The sequence below is a fragment of the Ovis aries genome, chromosome 7, assembly GCF_016772045.2.
Source record: "Ovis aries strain OAR_USU_Benz2616 breed Rambouillet chromosome 7, ARS-UI_Ramb_v3.0, whole genome shotgun sequence".
Taxonomy (NCBI): Eukaryota; Metazoa; Chordata; class Mammalia; order Artiodactyla; family Bovidae; genus Ovis; species Ovis aries.
The window spans coordinates 87,444,021-87,471,073 of NC_056060.1; the positions used below are offsets into that span (position 1 = coordinate 87,444,021).

Sequence of the window (27,053 nt, forward strand, 5' to 3'; positions counted from 1 at the left end):
ACTATGACAGGTGCTTTTGATATAATTGTCACAGGATATGTTTGAGGATGGCATCATGGTTATTCCCATTTCACAGGTGAGAAAGCTGAGGGTTGAACTGTTAGTAACCCAGCCAAGGTCTCATGGCCAGCCAGTGCTGCAGCTGGGACTCCAACCCAGACATGCTCTTTACAGCATCTTGGCATTGGCTTATTGCAGAGCCACGCAGAGGGCCAGACGTGCGGTGGTGACTGTTACAGTGTTATCATTATCATCATTTTATCAACTTGATTCCCTCCCCCCCACCGCCCCACCCAGAATGTCATGGGCAATTTATTCTTTAGATTGGAGATAAAATTCTTCTTTGTTCCATCCTGAAAGTGTTAGTCTGGTGCATTGGAGAAAAACTGGAAGAGTTCCTGTTCCATTTTGTTCCCCTCCTGAACGGGCCCCAGCCCCACAGCCACATGAAGGGTGATGCAGGGAACCTGGGTTCAACCCCTGGTCAGGGAACTAGATCCCACATGCCGCAACTAAAGGTACTTCATGCCCCAACTATGACTCCTGTGCAGCCAAATAAGTAAGTAAAACTTAAAAAAAAAAAAATCAGTACCATCGCTGCCGCGGCACCGTCAATGTGGGCAAACGCCTGATACTGCTTTTTACCTGTGGTTGCGTCTTATTGTCTGTATTGCTGTTGTTCTCTGCTCTTTCATATGTATCCATCCTCATAAATCTGGAGCTATCTGAAGGGTTGCTGGATCACTGAGAATGAGCAGAGTGGTAGTTAGCTAAAATGCTGTAGAGGAATGGGACAAAATGAACCCAAAGATCTCATAATAAAAGGCAGACTAAAAGGATACACCAGAGTAATTGAAAGATAAATAACACTTGAGAAGCCCAAGAAACTACTAAAGGGAATAAAGTGATGATAACAAGTATATTCAAGGTACACAGGGTAAAGTAGGGAAGAAGCAAAAGGGCTAAAAACAAGTAAATGATAGTACCTACGGCCTCCCAGAAGCTAAAATATTAAGCAAGAAATGATGAAATAAGGGAATGCTAACTATAGGGGGCAGTCCAAAGTTAATAATTCCATGCAGGGGCGAAGGCAGACCCTTGGGCCAAGCAGACCCTTGCTCAGCATTTCTGTGGGACAGGTGTTCTGGGTGTGTTCTGTCACTTAATTCTTGAAACAGTGCTATGAAGTAAGTATAGGCATCGTCTGCGTTTTGCAGGTGAAGACACTGTGACTTAGGAAAGAAAAAACAATTCACGTCACAAGGTGGTCAAGTTGGGGCTGGAACCCAGCTGTGTGTTCTAACCCTAGTTGTCCTGCGGATGTGCAGTGGACTTCGTGAGGGCGTGTCCTTCCCAAGCTGGTGTTGGCTGGAGGAGTCCCATGGGAGCTGACCTCTGCTGGGCTGAGTTCTCAGGCTCTGCCTTTGGGCTTCTACCCTCATACTCCGTGGGGTCCCTTAGACCTCTTCCTGGTGTTCCCAGGGCTGAGTCTACAGCTGCCCTGGCTGTTTCCAGGGTCCTACTGGATCATGGTGGTCCCTTTACACTGTTGTTCCCCCAGGCGCTCTAGACAGCTTGCCCAATCCCATGCACTGCGCCCTCTGAAATTCCCTTCCATATTCTTGAAACAAACAAGGTGCAGACCTCAAGGAAGTTCAGGCAAGGGGGAATAGATCAGAGAGGGGGCAGTCCAGGTCTAGCGTAAACTGGTGAAAGGTGAGGGGTCATGCATGAACCTAATTGGTTAAGACATGTTTATGTTCCTATTAAGTGCTGGGTTCCATGGAGGTATTGAAGATCAGGGACCCAAAGAAACATAACCAATGAGATTATTATCTGAAAGTTAAAACAGACGGGAATGTAGATCGGTAATGCTGGAATTGCATGTGTCCATTTAAGCCCAGCCCAAAGGTCACTTTAGTCTGTCAAGCTTGCCTTGATCATCTCCATCTCCAAAACAATTTTATCATTTGCTTCTTGACAGCCTCATAGAGCCTACCTTTCCTTGCTTTCATGATTGCTATTTCCCCCTTGCTTTATAAGAATGCACCTCTGTCTTCCACCAAAGCATAGAAGACTCCTTGGGGCAGGAGACTTGACCTAGTTGTTCGGTTTCCTGTGAGAACAATGCTCAGCACACATACTAGCAAGTTTGCTGGGATAAAGGATGTCCAGGAAAGGGCAGAAGTATATGAACTTCTATCCTCCATGGAAGGGAGGCAGTGGAAAGTGAGGGAGAGCAGGCAGGCTCTGGAGTCCATACACCTTCATTTTGGTTATGTCCTGCTTGCTGACCATGGGGGACCCTCTCTAAATATTTGATTTCCTCAACTGTAAGATGGACCTCAACAGTCAACGGGTGCCAGCCTCCCTGGACTCAGTGAGATGACCCATGTATTGGCACGTGGTGAGTGTTCAACAGCTCTAGCATCTATTCCAGCCATTGGTGCTAGCCTGAAGGACCATGCACTGTGCAGACCTTAGAAAGGGGAGGCTGGAGAAGAGGGGGTGGCTATTATCCCACTGCCGGGTACCAGGGCCTGATGATGAATGAAACCTTGTGTCTGGGGCCACCGACTGTCATCTCTCGTTTAGGCTCGACTGGGGAAATGTTGCCACAGACATGGCCTAGTTTGGCAAAACTGGTGATGGATACTGAAGGGCATGTGGGTGCTGTGGAAATGTCTAGGCTCTGAGTTCAGGATGCTAGAGGGAGCCACCCTCCTGACCCACCGCCGAGCCTGAGTCTTCCTGCCCCTATCTCTCTTAGCTTGCTGCCCCTGAGGACTGGGTGGGCTGTGCCTCTGTCTCCCTTGCCAGCAGGAGCCCTTGAAGAGGGGGAAGTCCCATTGGTTCCCTTCTTTTCTCTGTCCCCTGTCCCTCGCTCTATGCCTTGTCCTAAGCAAGCTTTCAGAGGGATGGCTTGGTGTCCTACTTATAGCCCTAACCCCCATCAAAGGCACAGAGGTTGCCGTGATTTTGCAAGGAAGAGGGACTGCTTGGGGGAAACTGAGGCACACTGGTGGGTCAGGGTCTTCTCCACTCCCTCGGTCTGCAGTGAGACACATGCATCTTCAGCAGTGAGGAAGCGGCTTAGTCTGCTGAAGCTGTAAATGGGGATTAAGCCACAGATGGGGATTTTTGTCTTCAATTCTTGCCCCAGCTCTAGTGAAGAACCTCCCTAGGCTGGGATGAGCAGAGACATGAGCTCCTGACGTGGTCTTCCCGTTGCGGGGGGCTGCAGAGTGCCCCTCCCTGATGAGATCTTCTCAGCTGTTTGCGAAACAGTCGGGGAGGAGGTGGTGGAGCCCTCAACCAGGCAGCCTGCCTGTCTCTTTAAATGCCGGGGTCTGTGTGGGAGAAGGAGGGGCCGGCTCTGGAGTGCGTGAAATTCCTGGGCTCCTCCGGCAGTCTCAGGCTCAGAGCGCAGCCCTACACATCTCCTCTTGCATGCAACTCACTGAGAGGGAGAGGCGAGCGTGTCCTCCCCTCTTGCAGCCGCCAGCATCTCCAGCCACCAAGGACCTGCTTTTTGCACCTCCAACACCCTCTCCCTTCTTCCCCGCCACTCCCTCCCAGAAAGAGAGAAAGAGAAAGAAAAAAGGAGACAGAAAGATTCCGGAATTTGAGCCTCTCCAGAGAGGAAACATACCCAGCAAACTCAGTTGATTAAACATCAGACAGACAGACAGACAGACCCCAAATCTTCTGTCCAACTGGAAAGGTAAGATCTGCCGGGGAGAGGAAGGCAGGCAGGGTGTGAAACAACTCAAGCTTCTTGTTCGTTCTGGGGAAGAGGTTGCTCCTGAGAGGGTAGAAGTTTTCAGTTGGGAGCGACCAACCTAGATTTTTTTTTTGAAGGCTGGATTGGAGAGCCTTGGCTGACCATGGGAATGGCTTTTCAACTGCCTTTCTTTTCCTTCAGTTTCTCCTAGAAGTTGGGTCTTTTGGCTCCAGATGTTGAAAAAGTCAGAGAATGTTTTAGATTTTCAATCTTTTGAAAAGTCTTTCTTCTGTTTGTGTGGATTGTTAGTCTGAAATGATGTGTACCTATCACTTCATTTTGGGCAGGTACTTTTTTTTTTTTTCATTTTATGACCACCTCCCCCCCATTATTATTTTTTTTTTCTGGGGAAGGGGCTAGATCAAATGAGAAAGAGAAGAAGGGAAGCTCTGAGGATCACAAGAAGACAAAATTGAATTGAGACAGGGATTTCCCTAGCTGTTGAGGAATTGAAGGGTGTGTGTGTGTGTGTGTGTGTGTGTGTGTGTGTGTGTGATATTTTTTGGAAGGGGTGTGAGGAGGTAGATCCTGAGTATGAAGGTTCAGGCTGGAGTCCTGTATTTTGCTGTGGAGGTGGGCATACTCACAGAAGGTGAAATAGGGAGTGTGTGTGTGTGTGTGTGTGTGTGTGTGCGCGTGTGTGCGCACTCCTGTTTGGATCAGTTACAAGGGAATCTTCCTCCTCTGCCTTCCATTTGTTTATATTAATGATTTAGTAGCAGGCTTGCCTGAAAACTTCCACTCTGTGTAAGCACTGTGGGTTTTGCAAGCTCTCAGTGACCTTAAAGGCTGGTTCGATGTATTTTTCACTAGGCATTGTGTTGTGCCCAGAGTTTTAAGTCTTCCCCTCTCTCTCTTTTTTTTAACCAGAAAACTTAGCTGCTCTAGAAACATCATCCTGATGACAAGGGAAAAAAATCTGCCCCCCCCCACCCCCTATCCCTTCCTAGGCCAGTGATGTAATACCAACCTATGGGCTCGCCTGCTTTGCAGGTGACTTACCCTGTGATTACTTGTTAAAAAAAATAAATTTCTCCCTTCCTCCATTAAATGCATTCTTCTTTGGATTTGGATGTAGAAATATCATTATGCAGTGAGAAAATTATATTTTTGATAACCATTACTGGGGTTTAGGTAAAGTAGGATTCCTCTTCCCTGATCATTATTTTAAAACAAAAAAATTTTTTTTTCTTTAAATACAAAGGTCAGAGATCACCCAGAGAGAGCTAGGCTAGGATGGAGCAAGACAGAGTGGGACCAACTAGGAGAACTGGGAAAAGGGGAACTGTCATTTTCCGTCTTGCTCCGGTCATTCCCGCTTGGGGAGATAGTTTGCTTTTACCCCCATGATCCCCCCTAACATTCTTAATTCTTCCTCTGCCCTGGGTCCTGTGGATGGCCCTGGAGGGAGAGCAATGCTCCTTGTCACACCTGGGGGATTGTGTAGTTTTGGGGGTCAGATGACCGTTTGCCTTTGTGATGAAGGTTCCAATGGAAATTTGAACTCCCAGTGCGCTGGGTGACTTAGTACCCAGGATAGTCTATCTGGGGGCACCTGGAGGTTAGGTCTGGGGAGCCTGAAGAACTAGCCCTTTATGAATTTGCCGATCTGGGTAGAGCCTCCCTTCATCGTCCAAGGGCTTCTGTGTCGCCTTTCGAGTTAAAATGGTCCTGCTGGTTATGATGGGCAAGTTTACCTAAGGGCTACTGGGTACGTGTCTGAAGGATGGAAGGGAGAGAGGGAGAGACATAGCAAGGCTGGCTTTTTTTTTTTTTTTTAATCTTCTGGCTTAATCTGCCTAAGTCATATTGGGGCGAACGATATTTCAAGTGGGTGCTGGTTGTGCAGAGACATTTCTATTGTTTGATTTCCCCCCCCCCTTGGTTGGGGAGTGGAGAGTAAGGGTTCTTGGCCCATTTTCTGCAGCCTGGGGTTCATCTGGCGAGTCAGTCTTCCTTCTGGAAGAGGGGGAAAAGGCTGGACGCTGGAAGTTCGCTATTAAAGTGAGCAACAGGGCTGGGTTAATTTTTTCTTTTTTTAAACAACTGGACTGTGCGAATGCCCTTTTCTGGAGCTTTCCAGCCCTTTCTAGTGAAATAATAATTTTCCAAAATCGCTTCTTAAAATGAGGGGGGCCAGAAATCAAAGGGATTCTGGATTTTGAGAGACAACTACGTCTTTGCTTCTCTGGTAGCTCCCTGTTATTCATTATTAGGGGGTTGACGGAGGGCTGGCCTCCTTTTCTGGTTGATTTTAATGCTGCGTTTCTACTGAATATGTTGATGATTTGCTGCTTATATAAGGGAAAGGATGTATCGAGGTGGTTTGAGGCTTGGGGTTTTGAGATCGGCTACTGAGATTGGGTGGCGGTCGATGTATTTGTCGATGTGCATGGTAGGAAGGTCTTTTCTTTTGGGTGGTGGGGGATAAGGGGATGGTTGGAAAATGGTAGATGAGATGCTACAGCAAATGGGGACACGAGGAGAGACAGAGGTGAGCTCGGAAGTCACCGGTTGGCAGAATTTCTGTCCTGTATCCCCCTTTCTCTCGCTCCTTGGGGGGAAAAAAAATCCATTATCTCTAAAAACACATTATTCTTCAATTGGCCTTTTAGAGAAAAAAGGAGAAGGAGGGGAGGGGTTAATTTGGTGAGGGGGCTTGGTTGTAATTAGCCCACTGCTGCAAAACTGAGATACGGAAACCCATCGGCATCAGCTTTGGGGGCGCAGAGAGGCAACAGAGGGATGGGGGACGGGTTGTCAGTCTCGGATGCACCGTGGAGTGGTGGGGTTGGTGTTTGGGTATTGTGTGTGTGTGTGTGTGTGTGTGTGTCTGTGTCTGTGTCTCTGTGTGCGTGCAATTTTTTCCACCCTACCACCGATGTCCCCCTCCATCCTCCCCCAGGTCTGCCATTCTCTTGCTTCCATCTGCACACACCCGCTCCCCCCTACCCCTATTTACCCCCTCCCCCCTTTTCTGGAGTCCTTTCTGCCTGGATGAGAAAATTCTGATTCTGATGGCTCTGCGGCTCTTTCCTCTTTTTTTTTTTGCAACACAACAGTGGTGCGATGGCCTTTCCTACATGCCACACGGATGCAGCCTTCTGATAGGAGCGCTAAGTCGGCACATCTACACACGCACTTTGCACATGCTCTTGCACACACACATACACACACACACTCTCTCCCACAGTCTCAGGCGATCAAGGGCTTGGTTCCCTTTGGTTTTCCGGCTCTCCCCACCCCTACCTCCATCGTGGCTCCTCTCCACCAGTCTTCATACGGGAAATGCAGTCGCGGTACCCCCGTCTTCTCCCTACACCGCCCTCTGCTTTCTTCTCGCCATCCTGCTTTCCCCAAAACTGTGGTGTGTCGCAGTTCATGGGATTAGCATGTTGGAGAGACTTTGGGGGAGGGGACTTCATAGGAGGAGGATTGGAATGGGGGTAGATGACATTAATGGGTTTTTTTTTCCCCTTTTGCCAAATAAGCACCCGGTGATAATGATCCAATTTAACCATCCGTGTAATATATGTTTGCCGCACATTGGAGGAAGGTTACCCGGGGAAAGCGGAGTCTGGACTGGGTTACCTCTGGGGAGATTTGATGCCTGGACAATAGAGACACAGATACCCGCCCCCCCATCTCCACACACACATGTGCATGCTCCCACACACACACCCCAAAACACAGCTCTGCTTGGTGGCCTGTGTCAAGCCAGAGGGCACTGCAGAATCTCCCAGGGTTGTCGTGGTTCGTTGAGAGGCTGGAGTGATGTCTTTGTCCTACCCAGCTCTCACTCTCCTGGATGATGTCTGATCTTAAATTTCTGGGTGGCCTTTGTGTGGCCTCGTGGTTGGGGTGGGGGTGGGAGGTGCTGGAGGGGTGTTTGTGTTTTGTCAAATGCCCCGTGTGCCTCCAATTGGACAACCTGGATTGTCAACATGGTGCGTGCGGTTGGAGCGGGGGGCTGCCTGCCTGTTTGTGCTGCGTGAGTGTGCTTGTGGGATGCGGCCAGTGCGCCTGGCTCTGGGGAGGTGTCGGGGTGACGCTCCCTGACCCTTACTCGTGGGGAGGACGGCAAAGAGCCGAGGTGTTCGGTGGGGGAGACAGGGCGATGGAGTATTCCAGGGAGTTGAGAAGACTGGAGGGGGAGAAGGCGCTCCGTCTCCGGCGGGAAGCCTCATGAGCCAGCCCGGCTCCCCGGAGCAAGCCCGTGGGTGGGTGTGATCGTCGTGGATGACGGGTGGGCGGATGCCGACGTGGTAGGGGGGGCAAGGGACGAGGTGGGCGAAATTGAGGGTTTCCCTCTCCACCTCAGAAGCCCCGGACAGAGCGCAGAGATCGGCCCTGCCCTCCCGGGCACCAGCCACCCTTGGGTGGCTCGGCCTTGTCGGTGGAGGCTGCAGCCTCAAAGAGCTGCAGTCGCCCTCAGCCGGGATGGCATATAACCCCCCCTCCCCCACCCTATAGGTTCCTGGGCTCCGGCTGCCTCGACTACCAGACGCCATTTTCCCTTTTCCTTTGGCTAAAGGTGTGTCCCTCTTTATTAGCAATTATATATGAGATGGGAAAACATTTTTCCTAAGAGAGAGAAAAAAAAAAAATCCTTGGAGCAAAATGCTGATTGTCGGACGTTTCCTATGTCCCCTCTCCCTTGCCAGGGCTGACCTTGAGCCATTAGGGAGAAAGGGTTACGTCATTGCCGGAGAAAGGGGACAAATGAAGGGTAGGATGATGACTCGGGGGTGGATTCTTGGGCCAGACACCCAGAGGAGAAGGCTCTTGGGATCCCCCTGCTGCGTTCCCCTTGTATCAGCCTCGAGTGTAGATGGGAGCCTTGCAAAAGTCGAAGCATCCCTTCCAAAGCTCACTGCCTAGAAATTCGCAGGCCTGATGCCTCAGTTGCTGCTATCAGGCCCGGCCTCCCTCAAGCACGTATCTGCTGGGGGAGGGACCGCCAAGCCTCGCCGCAGCTCTGACCCTGGAGGGCACCCCTGGCTGCTCTGCAGATGGCGAGGTGTGACTGGGCCAGCCACAGGTGGCAGTCCCGGGCCTGGGCAGGGCTCTGCAGGGCTCTGCTCCAGTGAGTCCTCCTCGGAGAGGCCTCGCCTGAGGGGCTGTCTGAAATAACCCCCTCCCCGATTGCCTGGCCCCTTTCCAGCTCATTCTTCTGCCTTTAATTCTCATCAGCTACTCACCACCTAACGCTCCAATACCCGCCGAGTGTTAAGGTAATCTTGTCTGTCTCCCCCTGGAAGCAGGCTCCATGGGGTCAGGGTCTTTGTCTCTGGCTTCGTTGCAGTGTTCTCAGCGCCTAGGACATTTTCTGGCATGTCAGAAGTGCTCAGCAAATATTTGTTGATTGGCAGAAAGAACCATATGGATTTGGCGTTGGGGGTTCTAAGCTTGGAACTTGTCTTCTGGGAGAGCCGAACTTTGCCTCTGGCTGTCCCTGCCTGCAAGTCGAGATCTGCTAGAGGGATTGCAAAGTGCAATGTCCAAGTGCAATAGAAAGGTCTTCTCCAGGCCTGGCTGAGTGACTCTGCCTCCTTCATGGTCCTGCTAATGCTAGTCGGTTATTGTCATCAAGTTGTAGGAACAGTAATAGTAGTGATATGGCTACCATATCTGATGTGCTTAATATATTCCAAGTTCTGTAAAAGTTTCTTTCTTTCTTTTTTTTTTTACATTCAGTATCTCTTAATTTTCTGCACAGCTCAGTGCAGTATGTAGTCGGCCCTCTGTATTCGTGGGCTCTGCATCCTCGGCGATGGAGGGCCAACCACGCTGCATCATTTTATGTAAGAAACTTGATCTTCCACAGATTTTGGTATCTGAGAGGGATCCTGGAATCAATACCCCGCAGATACTGAGCGATGACTGTGCTGTTAAACCCTGCCTTTGACCGAGGAGGAGACTGAGACTTAGATAAAGGAAGAAGGTAAAATGGCAGATCAGGGATTTGAACTCAAATCTTTCTTATCCCAGAGCCCAAGCTTATGACCCTTCTGTTATACTGTTAGAGGTAGAAGGGAGATGAGCCATCATCTCATTCAGAACTCTCCAACACAGATGAGAAACCTGAGGCCTAGAGAGATTCAGTGGCTTGTCCAGACTCATATGCCAAGTCTGATGGAGAGACGAACCTGGAATCCAGGTTTTCTGGCTGTCCAGGCTGTGTTCTTTCTATACCATCGTGCTGGGTCTATGGTACACAGGCTCTTTCTCAAAGAGAATGGTGCTGGAGGCTGCCTGAGATGCCCCCTGAGTTGTCCTTCTTCCTTGGACAGAGTGGGGTGGGCTTTGTGAGGTGGGAGGGAGTAGGTGTGCCTTTAATGGGGGCTGACTATTCCTGCAGAGCTGGAAGGAGACTAGGGGGAGGCTGGGGGCTGTTCTCCAAGGTCATTAGAGTCGCTGGGTGCAGGTCAAGGTCATGCCCTGAGTGTGCTGGAGGAAGAGGCCCCAGTGGGGTACTCTGGGTCCTCAGTTTCGTGAAACTCTGCCTGTTGTGGTCATGCTCAGATGCAGCAGGGGCTCCATTCAAGGTCTGGATCTGAAGATCTGGCAGCTTGTTACCTTCTCCCAGACTGCCTAAGCCCTTGCTTCTCAAGAAAGCGAGGTATGGGCCCAGACACTAGCCTTGCTGTGTTTCATCTTTGTTTCCAGAGGCTGGCTGGAGAGCGTGAGGTCATGGAATAAGGGGAAGGGGTCTTACTAGTCCCTGTGCTCCAATCCTAGGCTTGGACCTGACCTCGACTCAGGAAGGGGTTAGACGTCCTAGGCTTGCGTGTGTGAGTGTGTGTGTGTCTGTCTGTCTCTCTGTTTGTGTATTTTGGGGCTGGGGAGTGGGAGACCAGAGCAAAGTAGACTCTGAGAAGCTGAGAAGCCTTACCTTCTGCCAGGACCTTGAGATGGGGTGAGAAGCTGTTTTTGTGTGACTTTGAGATGGGGTAACTGGTTGCCCTGGTTTGTAGAGACAGGCCCATTTAGGGCTTGGTCCTAGTGTAATTATTAGCTCTCAAAAGTGTCCTGGTTTGGATGATAAAATATACGGTCATCCTTCTTTGGGATGACATCACCCACTTTCTGTTCTTGAGATAGGGAAATCAGATATTAGGGGGCAAGAAGGTGCCTGGGAGAAGAGCCTTCCCCCAAAGGTACTTTCTCTTGTCCCCCATTTCTAAAGGATTAAGACCTTAATCTCCTGACCACTCCTGCTACCAACACGACGGCTACCAACCTAACTCCCTTACTACAACTATTTCTGCTAGCCAGCGTTTGAGTCCTGGCTGTTTGCCAGTTACTATGCTAAGTACTTGACAGGCATTGTCCCAGTTAACCCCCCCCACCACATTGTAAGATGGGTACTCTTGACATTTTGGTAAGACAAATGAAGAAACTGTGCCCTAAAGAAGTTAAATAACGTGGGCAAGGTCATGCAGGAAGGAAGAGATGAGATCACGTTCAAACCCAGTGACCTGCCTCTGATGCTCTGATATTCACACTGGGTCACAGCACATCTGTGGGCCAGGCCTCTGGTCCATCCCCCCGACCCCTCCATGTCTGAGAACTTGAGTCTGGGAGCTGACCTGCTTGCTGGGCTGTTGGATCACAGCCCCGGGACTTGCTGAAGATGCTGCTGCTGCTCAGTGGCATGTTAGGCTTAGGGACAGGAGGCTGCTGGGGGTCTTTCTGGTGGCCCTTGAGAGACTCTGTTTCCCGTGGTGACTCAGTTACCTTGCTGAGGAGGGAGGCTGTGTTGTTTGATGTATGATGGTGGTGGGTGGGCAGAAGGCAGAGAACCTGCACCCTGTCTGGCACTGCTTTGCTCTGTGGCCCTGATCCCTGATGGGCCACACTCGTCCTGGCCCTGGCAGTGGGGCTGGCCCCCAGTGGGAGATTCCGGTGAGTGGACAATTGGCTAGCACTTGCTCTTGGCAGAGCATCGTGGTCTGGTCTGCCGTATTTCCTGTAATGGGTGGTGTCCTCTTTTGTCTGACAAGGAGGCTGTTGGTCGGGAGGGTTAAATAGCTTGTCTAGGACCACACAGGGAGAAGTCACAGACCTCTGACCCAAGCTTGGGTCTGACCCAAGAATTTCTGCTATTTTGGAGTCCTTGCCCTGCCTGCTACGCTGAACCCTGGAGCAGAAGTGGTGGGAGCTGGAAGGTCTGAAAAGGGAGGCAGGGGAGGAAATTCAGGTGTTCAGATCAGCCCCTGAGTCTGGGGGCTGAAGAGGGCATCTGGGGCCCATCTCCTGCTCAGCCACCCCTGGGTCTTCTCCCTCCTCCAGCCAGGGGAAGACGGCCGCTGAATTCTCAGCTGAGTGAGTGCTGGTTCTGGTCTGGAGGGAAGGGGAGATGGGCCCGTCCACACCTTGTAGAAGTCCCGAAGGAGGTACCTGCTTCTGTAATCATGTCAGAGGTGTGTTAGTCACTCAGTCATGTCCAACTCTTTGCGACCCCATGGACTGTAGCCCACCAGGCTCTCCTGTCCATGGAATTCTCTAGGCAAGAATTCTGGAGTGGTTTGCCATTTCCTTCTCCAGGGGATCTTCCCCACCCAGGGATCAAACCTGGGTCTCCTACACTGCAGGCAGATTCTTTACCATCTGAGCCACCTGGGAAGCTGTGATATATGCAATGACACCTGGTTCCCCTCCTTCCCCTGTATCAGTGTCTGAGGACCCAGGATAAGATGGGACAGGTGCTCTCTCTGCCTAGAGACTGGAAGGGAGGATACACAGTGGCGGGAAGTTGGGATTCCCCGGCTGGAGGACTCCAGGGAGAAAGGGGAATTTTTTTCTTGGTTGAGAAGCAGGGAATAGGAGTAGAGGATTTTTCTCACTCGGGGGATGGTCTGTGGCCCCCAAGCTGAGCTGCATTAGCTTCATTGCAGTCCCATTGAAGACTGTGTTTATTTTTCCAATAATGTGTTAATTAAACATCGATTTCCGGGTGGAAGAAAGGGAATTGGATTGCCAGAGCTAAATGGAGTGAGGAGGATGGGGAGCCATTGAGAGGGGCCCAGGCTGGAGTCAGCATTCTTCAGCATCACCCCAGGAGGGGTGGCAGGCAGGCAAGGCTGCCTCTTCCCCTGGTCCCACATTTGGAGTTTTCAGCTCCCTGAGAGCCTTTAGGAGACACCTTTTCTTCCCTTTGGCTGCCAGAGCAGATGGAGTTGGCTCTTTGCTGAACCTTGATTCAAGGGGGGAGAAGCCACCATTCTTCACCTTCTCTAGTATCCTTTTTTTGTGTGTGTGTGTGTGTGATCCTGTGGCAGGCCTTGTGCTTGTCGCTCTATATAGGTTAGCTCATTGGATTTTAAAGTAAGCACAGGAGTAGTATTTCTTTATACCCCCACTTTGGAGATGAAACTGAGGCTCAGAGAAGTTAGGTGGCAAATTCAAGAGTAAAGAGGTGGACAAGCTTGGCAAGAAAAGGGGGGCCCTAGAAGAGTATCTGAGATCAGCAGAATAGCCCCAAGAATCCAAACCCCTCTAAAGGCAAAAAGGAAAGAATGAAGTAACAGAGAATGACTTATTTTACCATCAGCTAAGACGGATGGAACTTTTACTATGTACCAGCAACCATGTTAAATGCTTTGCGTATACAGTTGTGAGGATGCAGTGAGCAAGTGTTAAGTAATGTTATTCCCATTATAGAGAGGAGGAAAGTGGGACTTGAAGAGGCTCCCTGACTTGCTGAGGTTGCAGAGCTGGTAAATGGTGGAGCTGGAATAAAAATTGGGTAAAGAGAACTTTGGGACCTCTTTGCAGCCGTGTTCTTTTGACTTATACACACTGAGGACACGGATGCCCTCTCAGCAAGTCACCTACAACTTCTGGAAGATAGAGACTTGGGTCTTTTAGGATGGATTCTCTGGCCAGATTCTGAGCCTCAGAAATCCTAGTCCTGCAATGTGAACCACACTGTCTGTTTCCTTCTTCGTCCATGACAGCTCAGGCCGAGCCTCTGGTGGGTAAAGGCTCTTCTGGGTGCTTGTGGTATTTGGAGTCTGCATCAGTGAACTGGGTGGGAAGGGTAAGTTAGAGCAGTACTTCTCAGACTTGCCTGCATGTTAGAATTACCATATTAAGATCCTAGACCTATGCAGTCTTAGACTGCAACTCATACCAGTTAATTAATCCTTAGGGGTAAGACTCCAGGATCAGTATATTTAGAGCTTCCCAGGTGATCCATCAGACCTGTAAACTGGTGATTGAGAACAGCTGCTGCTACAAAGCAGCTGTTGGTAGAATAGACCAGTTTCTGTTTCCAGTTAAGTTAGAAGTGCAGAATTAATTGGTTTCACATACCTAGTATCCAGTGGGGCAGCCTTTATACTGGTCAATATTCTTCTCATTGAAACAGCAGCTTTTGGACTTTGGCACGCATCACAGTGTCTGGGGAGCTCTTACAAAATGCGCGTCTTCAGGCCCCACTGCAGATCTGATGGAAAAGTTCTAGGGTGGCCCAGGAATCTGCTTCAGAAGCAAGCACCTTCTGCGGCTGGGTGAGGTCGTGATACCCGGGGCCAGCCCCGGAGTCTCCTTTGTTTCATGCACGTGATGTCCGTGCACATGAAACCCTCTCTCTTTGGAGAGGTGGAAAGGTGAGGACAAGGACTGTTTGTGGTTGCCTGTTGCTCCGTGAGGTCTGGTCTCCCGGGCTCAGAGCTGGCTGACATTGCTAACACGGGAAGGCCTGCTCTCCTGGCTGGGTCCCTGCTACCCAGGTTAGTGTCCTGCATGCAGGCTACCCTGAGGGAGTAGAGAATGGTCCCATCATGGAAACCCTGCAACCTTCCTTCCTGGGTTTTAACAACAACAACAAAAAAATCAGAGTAAATCTCTGGATGACTTGAGGGTTGGGGAGTCTGTCAGCAAAGTGCCCTGAGTCCTCCCCCATGGTCGGTGAACAGCTTCTCTGGGGCTCATTTTAAACTTTTCTTCCAAAACTGTCAAAAAATAGAGACTGGTAAGAGACTCTCAGAGCTGGAAGGGACCTTGGTGATTATCCATGCCAACATTAATGTTCTCTTCATTCATTCATCCAGCAGGCATTTATTAAACACCTACTATATCCAGGCACTGTACCAGGTGCTGGGAATACAGCCACATTCAAGAGAGACACTTGGTTTGTCCCTCATGGAACTTAAACTTGGGTGGAGGGAGCAAATATTAAACAACACAAAGAAATACGTAATTAGAAAGGATAAATGCACTGAGAGTTATGGAAAACTAATTTAGAATGATGGGATCAAGGGGGGAAAATGATAGCTAAAATTTATTAAGTGTTCACTATGTGTAGACCCTGTTGTCGTGGTTTCACATGTATCACTTAGTCCTCGCAATGAGTCTTGGAGGGAGGGAGGTACTGTCATTATTGTTCCCTTGTTATGAATGAGGAAACTAAGCCATGGCGAGGTGTCAAGGCTGGAACTCTCACTGAGGTCTGTCTGACCATCCGAACCCTCTCTAACACCCCATCTCTGAGTGGGGAGGTGGCTTGGAAAAAGTGATGTTTGCACAGAGAGCTGAAGGATGAGTTGGGAGTGAAGAAAAACCAGAGAAGTTAAGGAAATACTGATAATCTTGTCCTCATATGGAACCCTTAGATGCTAAGCACTGTGCAGAATACTTCACGGAAATTATCTCACTGAATGCCTGCAACAGCTTGGAATAGTAGGAATTCTTATTCCCTTCTTTGCAGGCGTGGAAACCAAGGCTTTGAGAGGTCACGTTCACAGATGGTGGACACTCTGAATCCTGCCCTGTTTGGGCTTCTTGCATCTCACCCGTTGAGTGTGCTAATCGTGAATGGGGGGTGACGAGGGGGATTCCTCCAGAGCTCTCAGATCTGCTTGTTCTGGGCCGAGGAGAACTGGAGGAGGGAGAACGCAGGTCCTGGCTGGGGCCTGGCTGCCCCTCTGTGCTGTGAGCCATCTCCATTTTTCTTCTCTCTGGCAAGAGCCCCAGGCTGGCCTGCTTCTCGGTCTGTGGGTCCAGGAGCCCTTGGCAATTCTTGTCCTCTGTCTCCTCTTCCCTCCGCCACCTTCCAGCCCACCTGTTGCTAATTGGTGAGATGCTTGTCACCTGCAGGTCCACCCTTCCTCCTCTGTCCGGTGCTTCCGTGAATGACCTCCCTGTGTGTTCGCTTGAGGTCCCCTGTGCCCTTGAGTCATGTGGTCCCCTGGGCCATCGTGAGCTGCTCTACACTGGGCAGACGTGAATCGAGGTGGGAAGAAGGACAGGGACTTGGGCCATAAACGTGGTCTAGGGCTACGAGAGAAAGAGACAAGGGGACATGAGAAGGAGATGGGTTAATGGGTCGCTGATAAAATATTAAATTCCCGGAAAGTTTGCCAAGACATGAGAGTTCACGTCTTCAGCCTGACCTGCAGGTGAGTGAATCTGCACAGGTAGACAAGCGCCCCATGAGATGGAGGCTGGACTCACTTCCAGGGATGGCAGGATGGTTCTGGCAAAGCAGGGGGAACACCAGAAGCAAGCAGGCTAGCTTTTCATCTGTGTTTCTGCTACCCTTGGAGCAATGGGGCTTGCCTGAATGCTGGGCTCTGACTCTGATGAGGCTAACACTTGAAGGCCATTGCTTGACTCCCCAGATGCCTGGAATCAAGACACAAAAGGGAAGGCGGGGAAGCTTTCTCTGAGAAGGGGTGGGATGTGTTCGGGGGAAGAAGTTGCCTTGTGTGTAGGTTGCGAGTTTGGATGACAGTCACTCTTCCTTTTTTTGTATATGTGTAGGCCACCCCCCTTTTCTTTTTTTTACAACAATTCACTCCTTATAAAAGTGACTTAATGATTTTCTTATTGCAAAATATTGTATGTTCATTAGAGAGCATTTAGAAAATACTGGGGAAAAAAACCCCTGTTAAGTCCCCACTCCAAAAATAACCAATGGGAAAATTTGGACATCTATTTTTCCAGCTTAACGTCTAAGCATCCACAATCTAGAGTGTGCTGTTCTGTTTTTAAAGACGTTCATTCATTTATTTAACAAGCACCAATTGAGTGTCCGCTCTGTACCAGGCCCTGAAATCACATTTTGGAGGCTGTCATGCTAGCTCGAGATACACTTAAAGATGCATCGTGAGCACTTTCCCACAACAGCCACTCATGCTGTTGAGCTTCCAGATTTAGATTTGGGGTGTAATGAGGCAGTTGGCAAATTCTGGCATCTCAGGTCTCATGTCTTAAGAAGGAAGGGAAGATTGCTGAGCCTTTATCCTCAGCACAGAAGGCAGGTGCCGTGTTAGGCTCCTTGGGAGAGAAAGGGTTCCTTTATCTAGGCAATAAGGGAGGGACAGAAAAGGTTTTGAGGGTGGGAAAACCCCCAACCCTTTAGTGTTAGAGTCTGGTGTAGGAGCAGAACTCTGGAGGTGGGATGGAGAAGTCTCTGGATTTGGCAGCGTTGAGGGCAAGGAGGGCACTGCCTGGCTGACACTGGCTCCTCTGACCACTGAGCCACATCTATAACGAGGTCCATGTAGGTGCATTGGATCCATCCCGGCAGGCAGGAGGAGAGGCAGAACGAGGGAGTAACCGCAGGGGACGCAGCCAGTCTTCATCTGTCGGCCCTGTGCTCTTGCAGACTTTGTCATGTTTCAGAAAGAAGGGGCCAAGAATCTTTTAGGGAAGTTGGAGGGTTGGTGCTGCTTGCAGAATACTTCAGAAGGGCCTGTAGTTTCCCAGGTAGAGCCTGACGTGCAGGAACCGGTGTTCATGTTTTCTGGATTTGAGTTTTTATTCCTTTTGCAGCGTGGACATGCCCGGCGCCTCTAGGATCAGTTTTGACTGATAGTTGCCTTCGCAATGTCACCATTTTCTCAGAGACCTGATGGCTTCAGAGCTGCTGTGCTGGTTCCCATTTATGTTTAACTGGCCCTTACTGGGCTGTGACTTGCTGTGGACTGTGCTTGGAGAATTACTTTGCTTTAAGTCGGAAAAGTCAATAGGATAGTTTCTGTTGCTGTTCCTTGACATGGAGGTAGAAGCCTTTTTACTAGGAGATTCCCTGTGAGCTGGCAAAAGGGGACTTTTCTGACTTGGTGATTTTCCTTCCAAGTGGGAGTCTGTATAGGTAGCTGAAAATTGAGCTAGAATATGGGGGATAGAAAGAGCAGGCTGGTGAGGGCGTGATGCTCTTGGGATTCAGGATGGTCAAATTGCTCTGAGTTGGCTTTGGGGGGAACCCTAGCTTTGGGGCAGAAGAGCTGCGTGTGAGTATTAGCTTTGTCGTTCATAGCCACATGGCCTTGGAGACACAGTTCTAATGTTTCAGAGGATGGCTGTGAAGGACCTGCTGTAGGGCAGGGCTGGCTTGGACGTGTGATTGCTTCTGGATTTGAGGTGGCCCTAAGGTAGCAGGGAGAATGGAGCTCTAGGTCTCCGAGGGGCTGCTTTGTGCTTGACTGTGTCTAAGCTGCTCTCTTCACGTGCTCTCCAGATCCTCATGACGGCCCCCGAGGCAGGTAGCAGCGTCTTCATCCCATTATTGAGATAAATGGAAGCTCAGAGAGAGAAAGACGCTGACCCAAGCTTTCTCGGCAAGTGAATGAGGTGTAAATCCAGTGGTTTCTGACTTCAAAGCCTGCAGTGTCCTGAGTATCAAGACTTGGCAAGGGAAGCATGAGCTTCGTGGTCACACATGCAGATCTAGGGTCAGTTCAGCTCAGTCACTCAGTCGAGCCCAACCCTTTGCAACCCCATGGACCACAGTACGCCAGGGGATGCGGTCCCTGTCCATCACCAGCTCCCAGAGTTTACTCAAACTCATGTCCATTGAGTCAGTGATGCCATGCAACCATCTCATCCTCTGTTGTCCCCTTCTCCTCCTGCCTTCAATCTTTCCCAGCATCAGGGTCTTTTCAGGTTAGTCAGTTCTTCGTATCAGGTGGCCGAAGTATTGGAGTTTCAGCTTCAGCATCAATCCTTCCAATGAATATTCAGGACTAGGGTAACTTCCTGCTTGTTATTCACTAGCTAAGTATATCCTTCACTTCTGGTACTTCACTTGAACTTAGGACCCCATCGTGACTGCTACCCCAGGGCTACTTCAGAATGAGAAAATCCACAGGTCCAAGGCAGCCCTGGAGCACAGTAGGTCCTTTATAGTTGTTCTCTGAAGCTTCAGAGCCAAGCGTCCAAGGGCATATGTGTATTGATAATAAAGCAAATATTCAAGTGTCATTATCTATAAATCAGAGGTAATAATGTCAGATTTATAGTTGGGGATGGCTCAGAATCAAGTGACTTGTCTGAGGTCATCTAGTAGTTGGTAATGTGATTCAGCCGGGGTTAGAGCCCTTGTGGTCTAATCCACACTCTTTCGCCCTTTCTCTGCCTCTTTGTGGTCCTGCCTGGTATAAAGGAGCCAGAGCCACTGTAATGACCGTGGTGATACTCGTTATTTTCTGTTGATCAGATTCTGCGAATAGGAAGCTTCTGGTGATGGATCAGAGAGGCAAGGAGGTTTTCTTTTGATCTTTCTCTTTCCCTCCTAATACGTCTCCCAGGGTTTTTTCTTGGGGAGTAGGAATTGGTGAAATAAGCCTAGGGCTAAGTGGAAAGGTGAGCTGTTAGCAAATATGGTTTGGGGGCATGTGGGGTAAGTCAAAGGAGGAGGTGAGAGAAATCATCAGATGGCTGGGTAGAACATGCTGGAATCTTTTGTGTGTGCTATGGGTGGAAGGGAGTCACTAGGAGGTAGTGCTGGGGAACTTGGGCTCACTGTGCACTCTTAGAATTTTCTGAAGTTTGTGTGCAGTAAACTAGCATGTCAGGAGCTCCCATGTTGTATGACCTCACACCTTGTCAGGCTGATGCTGTCACCCTCATTTAGGGGTGAAGGGATTACATTACTCATGACTCCAGGGCTTCCCTTGGCTCAGTTGGTAAAGAATCCGCCTGCAAATGTGGGAGACCTGGGTTTGATCCCTGGGGTGGGAAGATCCCCTGGAGAAGGGAAAGGCTACCTACCCCAGTATTCTGGCCTGGAGAATTCCATGGACTGTATACTGTGACCGTGGGGTCACAAAGAGTTGGACACGACTGAGCGACCTTTACTTTCACGCCACCCAGTGAGCCTCTGAACCAGGATTCAAAACAGGGCTATAGGATCCAAAGCTTTTTCATTATAGAAAACTTCTATTTGAAAACCTTGCACTTTCTAGATGTTTCACAGACTTTTAAAAGATCCTAGTCTAACCCCACTCTCTGATAGGTGAGGAAACTGAGGCTTAGAGGTCGAATGATTTGACCAAGATCCCACAGTGGGAGGGACCACTTTGAGGTCAAGGTCATGATATCTCCAGGTAGTGGTTACTACAAGATAAATAGCAGACACCTGGAGTGCCTGCCCAGGCAGGAACTGATAAGAAGTGATGGGGCATTAGGGCCGCAGCGCTGCAGCCTTGTGTTTAGAGCCTGATCTCGGGTCTGTAGGAAGATTTGGGACAAATCAGGAAACTAAGGCAAATGCCATGCATAAGAGCTAGACATGACTTTGGGCCCTAGATGCTGTGGATGCTCAGGCAACACGAACGATTGCAGATCTCCTAAGGAGGTAGGGCTCAGCTTACTGAATCGGGAAGGTGCAGGCTGCCACATGCCTTGAGTTACTGGCCCTGTGGTTGTTATGATCTGGATTTCTTAAGGCCTGATCCTCTGGAATCAGATTGACCCACACATGAATGGGGGTGAACCTGTTCTCGAATACAGACTTTGATCAAGTTACTTCCCCTCTCAGAGTCTCAGGTTTGTCATTTATAAAACAAAGTCATAGCCACGCCACTGCTTAGTTGGGAATATTGAGTGAGGAGTTGTGGGTTGACTACTCACTAGGGCTCTCAGAATTAATTATATGTCTGGTCTGGACCTCTCACTTGAGCTCAGACTTGTATACCCACCAGCCTGATCATAAACGACCTATTTCTTTAATACTATTTCAACTCAAATTGATACGCTTTAACATCTTTTGATTATACCTCCTGTCCCCACCTGCTCTTCCCAGTCTTCCTCATTTTAGAAGTGGGCAACCCCAACCTCTTAGTTGCTCACCCTGACACACTTAGAATTGTTTTTGACTCCTTCCTTGCTCTCTCATCCTATGTTCAATCTATCAACCAAGCCTGTGGCCTCTCCCTTAAAAACAAGATCCAGAATATATCCAGACTTCTTATCCCAGTGGTCCAAGCCACCGACGCCACGCCGCCTCACCTGCAGCATCGCAATGACCTTCCTGCTGGACTCCTGATTCCACTCTTGACTCTATACTTTTTCCCTTCCCACAGCAGGCAGGAATGATCTTTAGGATGGAAACCTGGTTATGTCATTGCACTCAAAATTCTCCAGTGGCTTCCCGGAGTCCTAAGTTTGACTGGCAAGCCCCACCAGATCTGAGCTCAGCACCTTTCTGCCTTCCTCTCCTCCTGCTTTCCTTTACACACATGCTGTTCCAGCCATACTGGTCTCCTTGCTGCTCCTTGGACTCAATAAGCCCAGTCTGGTCTCCACTCTTTTGTTCCAAGCCGTTTGTTTGCTGTTTCCCTTCCCCAGGTCTCTGTGGACCCCATTGGACAAGCCTTCCCCAGCCACCCTTTCCAGAATGGCCCTTCCCTCCCAGGACGCTCCTCCTCCTTATCTTACTTAACTTTCACAGCACATGTTACACGTGTGTTTGCTGGGCTCCTTGTCTGTCTGCCCCATTAGGACCTTCTCACCCAAGGGTGGGCTGGAACTTTGTTTTGCTCACAGCTGGCACGTCGCAGGAGGGAAGCCCTCAGTGAACGCCCGCTGGGTGGATGAGCACCCTCCTTCCTGCTTCCATGGCTCAGGTCTCTGGTCACACTGGGCCACTTCTCGCCTAGTCCTTGAGGGTCAAATGAGAATGATTCATCATCCTTAGTTGTCTTTCATGAACGACCTTTACAGACAAGGCCTGGGACTTTGGGAAGCAACTTGATATTTTTTCTCATTTTAAAAAGGAATACATGTGGCCATGTACATTGTGGTGGGGGTCGGGGGTGGGGGGAAGAAAACAAAAGCAAAATTCAGTAGATGGAGAAAGCCATGAAGAACATGAAGATCAGCAGGAATCCCTCCCTCCAGAGAGAGCCTCTGTCACTGTCAGGGTACCCACCCCACAGACTGTCCTCCAACGCACAAGTGCTCTTTCTTGGGGAGAGGATTGAACTGGGAGAAGTGGGTGACAAAGGAAGGATATTATTAAGGAAATGGGTAGCAAGATGACAGTGACCCAACAGTGTTGCCTGGTGCAGAGTGGTGAGACTAGGAATTGGCAGGATTTGGCTTCATCAATGACTCTCTTTCATATAGTAAGAAAGCCATTTGTTTCTCATCAGATAAGGGTCTCACACAGGGAAGAGGAAGAGACACCTCAGGAAAGCTACAAGGGAAATTCATTTCCCTTTAATTTGGTTATTTTTCAAAGCATTTTACTTGGATGGAGCTTTCTTTAAGGCCGCAAGAACTGTGTGTTTCAGGGCCAGGGGCATGCTAACTGGGGTTGGTGGGGCTGGGCTGGAGGCTGGGGACTGCCAGCAGTGGAGGGACCCCTTACCTGGGGTCAGGAGCTTTACCTACAGTAGTTACCACACTTCATTCTCATGGCAACCTTGTGCGTGCGGCGAGTTGTGAGTTGCCTTTAATGGATGAGAGCACAGAGGCTTGAATGGGTGGAGTGACCTCTCCAGGTATACCTCTTGGGAGTGGCTTGTGATCCAAACCCCGGCTGCTGGACTCCAGCGTTTGTGTCAGTAACCACAATGAAACATGTCCCGGAGCCGTCGGAACAGACAGGCGGGAGGGCCAGCATGGAAGTGCATTAGATGGAGCTGTGGGAGGAGGCTGGGGGATCTGCCTGCCCCCAAAGTTGCTCTTTCACATGGCCAGATGAGGGTCTGGTTCTATGTCTTTGACTGGACCAGACAGGTCCAGCGTTCCTGTGATGACATTGGAAATTTGGTACCACTCATGTGAAATAAAGAGGGCCGTCCTGAAATGGGCATGACAGGGGCCCCAGGTGGCCATCCACGTCACTCTGCAGCTCAGGACTGTTGTGGCAAGGGCATCCCTACAGATAAATGTGGAATTCCCGAAATTTAGAGTAAACGGAGATCCTAAATCACCCCTTCTCCTCGCTGAGCTGCGTGTAAACTCTAAGTATCTGGCCCCAGGGATGGGGACTGGGGATGGGGTTGAGGGTGGGGTTTGTATTCTTGAAGAGCACACCAATGTCAGGGAACTGAAGTGCAGAATCTTAAAATCCCGGTGGGGGCGGTACCATGAGGCCCCAGCAGAGGGTCTGAGTTACAACCCTGCCCTCCTCTGTGGCTGGAGCACGGTGTGTCTGTGTGTGTGTGGCCGTGCATGCACGTGGCTGCAGGGTCTCTTGCTGTTTGGATATTGTTACCCTGCATAAGGGCAGGAGATGGCTCCTGGGAATTAACGCTGCTCAGATGTTAAACCGATATGTCCACTCAGGTCTTATCCACAGAGTGAGGAGATGCCTGTGGTCTCATTGCCACTCCTGAGTCTTGAGACCCGAGCAGGAAGGAGGAGGAGAGGAATTCTTCACTCAGGTGATGGTGCAGGGTTTGAGGTGGGCTGCTTACTTGTGCTTCAGCTGAATAGGAAATACCGAACTCACGGTTGCCCTGCAAAGTAGCCTGGCTCTCAGTTCTGTTTCTCAGGGAAGAAGAAGTCCCCCTGGATTCCATTCATTCAACTGATCTTTATGGAGCACCTGCTGGGTCCAGACACTTTGCAAGGTGCTAGAGATGGAGAGGGGGCAGTGGTGTGGGTGGCAGCTGGCAGACTTGAGACATGTTTTGGTGGTGCCATTGACTGGGGTTGATGATGAATTGGATCTTGGATGAGGGAGGGATCAGTGTGGGGAATGACTCCCAGGGCGCTGATGCGAGTAGCTGTCAGAAGCTTGGCATCAGCACTCCTCTCCTGGGGAGGGTGGTGTGGCTCCAGATTGCTAGGGAAGATTTCACATGTTTCAAAAGGGGGAGGGGTAAGAGAGGCCCCGAGAGGTGTCAGCCATGGAGCCTGGCCTTCTGCATTTTTCTTTTCCCTATAAGAAGTTGGCACGCACCAGTATTTCCCAGTTCCTCCTCAATCCACCCAACGCCTCCTACCTTCCTGATCTCCCACCTCTATTTGAAATAAGAATATGAAGAGGGGAAATGGACTGACAGAGCGTTTACCCACCTAAGGGAAACTTTGGAGAGTCTGTTCAGCTTGGGACCCAGGAAGGCAAAATTGTTCAGGTCTGATTCTGATAAAATAGGTAACATTATCACAGATGAGTCCAGCAGATGGTCTTTCAAATGACCGTGAAATGGTGGAATATTCATGCTAAAATGAAACTCTGAACCTTGTTTAATTTAACCCTGCAGTTTAAAGATACACAAGCTGAGGCTCAAAGAGGTTAAGGATAGTGTGAAGTCATATAACAGCTCGGTATGGCTGGACCTTGGGATACAATATACTTTATGAACTGTAAAGCTAGAGAGAAGAGGTCTGAAAAACAACAAATGAAGTGGTCTGAGAGTCAGGGCGATGTTATTTAGGAATTGCAGGCTACTCCAGGAACCCACTGGAGTGGAAGATAAGGACCCCTGTCCTGTAAAAGAACTTAGCTTCACCAAGAAACTTGAGTGTCAAGTGAAAATGGGACTGAAAGGGGTCAAGTGCTGGGGTCCAGCCTCAGCAGAGTCCAGGGATACCCTCAGGATGAACGGCATTGGCGAAAGAATGACACGGGGAGACCAAGTTTCAGTGAGCGAGGCCTGTAACTTTATTTTCAAAAGGGGCTTTTATACCCTGACTTGTACATAGAGGAAAATGAAAGATGCAAGGTCATGCAGAGTCAGCTCAAACATTCCAGCAGTTTTGCCCTTATCAAAACCAGGATTTTTTTTCTGCATACCTTTCCCATAAACAAGAGTCTTATGTTGTGTACATTATCTTCTGGCCTTGGAGGCCTGTTGACATTTTATGACCCATTTTTTGATAAAGGTTGATCAACCAGAAAACTTGTTTTCCCTTGAAGTGTTTTTTCTTTATACCTCTAATCTGTGTCAGCCTCAGAAAGTACTAAATGGAATTACATTCTCATGGAGCAAAGGTGCAGTGGGTTACAAAAAAAAAAAAAAAAAAGAACTTATTAGCTCAAAGGTCTGATGTGGTTAATACCAAGGCTACTACTTGTTTTTCTTACATTCCAACTATATTAACTAATGCACTCCCAGGCACACAATGGATAAGGGATATGGGAACTTGGCAGCAAGCATTGGTTCAGCAATGAAACCTTTCATCAGTATTATTTTAATAAAACTTTTTCACCCCTCAAAGGGCTCTATATTTTTATAATGCTTAGGCTTCCCGTGTCATGGTTTGTAAACAATCATATGCGTAGTTGCAAGAGTCTGGATAAACCTGCCAAGCAGGGGGGTTTGAATTGAAATGCTCCTTTCATGCCCAGGAGACTTATCAACTAGAGCCCTAAGTTGATTTTCTCCAGAGAAAGGTGGTCGGGGATAGAACCCTGTTAATGTCAGAAGAGTTGGTGAAAGGCATAATATAGTAAACAGTAGACAGACAGGTTTTGGTTTGGGGTAGATGCTCGAGCAGGTCCAGGGAGTCCCTCGATTCCTGATCCGCCTTGCCTGTCAGGTCTCCTCCACATGACCCTGTCATGGGTGAGATCTCCCGTGCTGGCTCCTGGCAGTCAAAGACACTCCTGAACTGGCTCGAAGACAGAGTTCAAGGTCATCTGTCAGCCTTTGGCCTTGGGAAGCCCCCTCCCCAGGCCCTGTGATGTGTGATGGCTTGACAGCCATGCTCTCTATCTCTCTATCTCGGGCTTATTTTCTGTAACTAGCCCTCAGGCTAATTCTTTCCTTCTGCCTTTGCATTTTGCCCCAAAGGGATGGAGTGGAGACTCAGCTAATGCTCTAGTCCATGGCGATAATGCAAACTGGGCTTGGGGCAGGGGTGTGATGCCCATCCCAGTCTGTCTCCTCCCAGTGGTAAGGGTTTTCTGGGTGAAATGGGCCAAGTGAAATGGCAGATGAACCCCGCTGTGACCTTGCTTTGGCGTTTGAGTGTAGAGAGCCACAGAGCTTTTCCTTTGGCACTTAAAACGGAGGTTCACACCTGTGTTTTTCACCTCTTGGTCCCGCAGAGTTGGGAGAGGGGCAGGGCTGTGAGTTCTGACTGGTATCTAGGGTTTAGGCTCAGCCTGTGGGGAGGGAGTCCCCCTGGGGGGACCCCCCCATTGACCTCCCATGTCTTGCCTTTCTGAATTTGGGGGGCAGCTGTAGCTCAGTCACTCAGAATGTAGGTGAATGTGTGGGCAAGGTGAGGTCCTCGCCACCTTTGGCCCCTGGCAGTCAGAACCTGGCCTGGGGTGGTTGGCTGCACGTGGCAGGGGTTAGGGAAGACAGACACATCTGCCATGCTGGCCTGGGCCCTTGGGCAGAGTGGGGAGATGCCCCTGCTGATGGGTTAAGAGCAGGAGAGTGTGAGACGTGCCAGAGGAGCAGAGGGGCTCCAGAGATGAACGGCAGCAGGAGGGGACCGTAGTTACAGAGCGGGGTGGGGTGCTCTAGTGTCCTGGGGTGACTCTCTCAGTTCCCATCCTGGGTGACGCCTGACTGGGTCTGCATTTCAGCCCCCAGCCCTCTCGGGGGGCCCAGCCTGGAATCTACACCCTGGCTGATGCTGACCCCTTGGCACGGGTCTGAGAGCCATTTGTCTTCGTGTCTGATGTGCAAAGTGTGCAGATGCGGTCATGGCTCAATTGATGACCTGTCTTCCGGAGCGTGCAGGGGATCCTGGGAGGCTCGGTTGCTCCGATATTTCAGAGGTGTTAAGAAGCTCTTGGTGGAGATTTGCACAGAGAGGTTAATTATGGCTGCTCCCCCTTCTCTTTTCCACCCCCACCCCCCATCTGGTAACCTTGGCTCAGTTTATGTAAGTTTTAAATCTCAAGCTGAGATAATATTTAAGGACTATAGTTCTCAAAAGCTGAGTTCACAGGAAAAGCAGGGAAAATGAACACGAAGAGGCTACTGTGAACCAGGCACGGCGCTTGGCACTTTCATGTGCATTATCCATTTGTCTTCACAGTGATCCTGGAGGGTGTTCATGGGTTCACTCATTCATTCAGCATTTGTTGAGCACATAATATCTGCAAGGTGGCATTCTA

The 27,053-nt window shown here is 49.7% G+C and overlaps 1 protein-coding gene across 15 annotated transcripts in view; it reads left to right on the top strand.

Moving 5' to 3' along the window:
- Positions 1-3,409: 3,409 nt before the first annotated feature.
- NRXN3 (neurexin 3) overlaps positions 3,410-27,053 on the top strand; it is a 1,842,793-nt gene continuing 1,819,149 nt past the window's right edge. For 13 of the 15 annotated variants that reach the window (XR_009601311.1, XR_006060480.1, XM_060418434.1 and 10 more), the window contains exon 1: positions 3,410-3,724. The gene's annotated coding sequence lies outside the window, so the exon portion shown is untranslated. The remainder of the gene's footprint in view (positions 3,725-27,053) is intronic. The other 2 variants (XM_060418446.1, XM_060418445.1) reach the window with 1 other exon arrangement.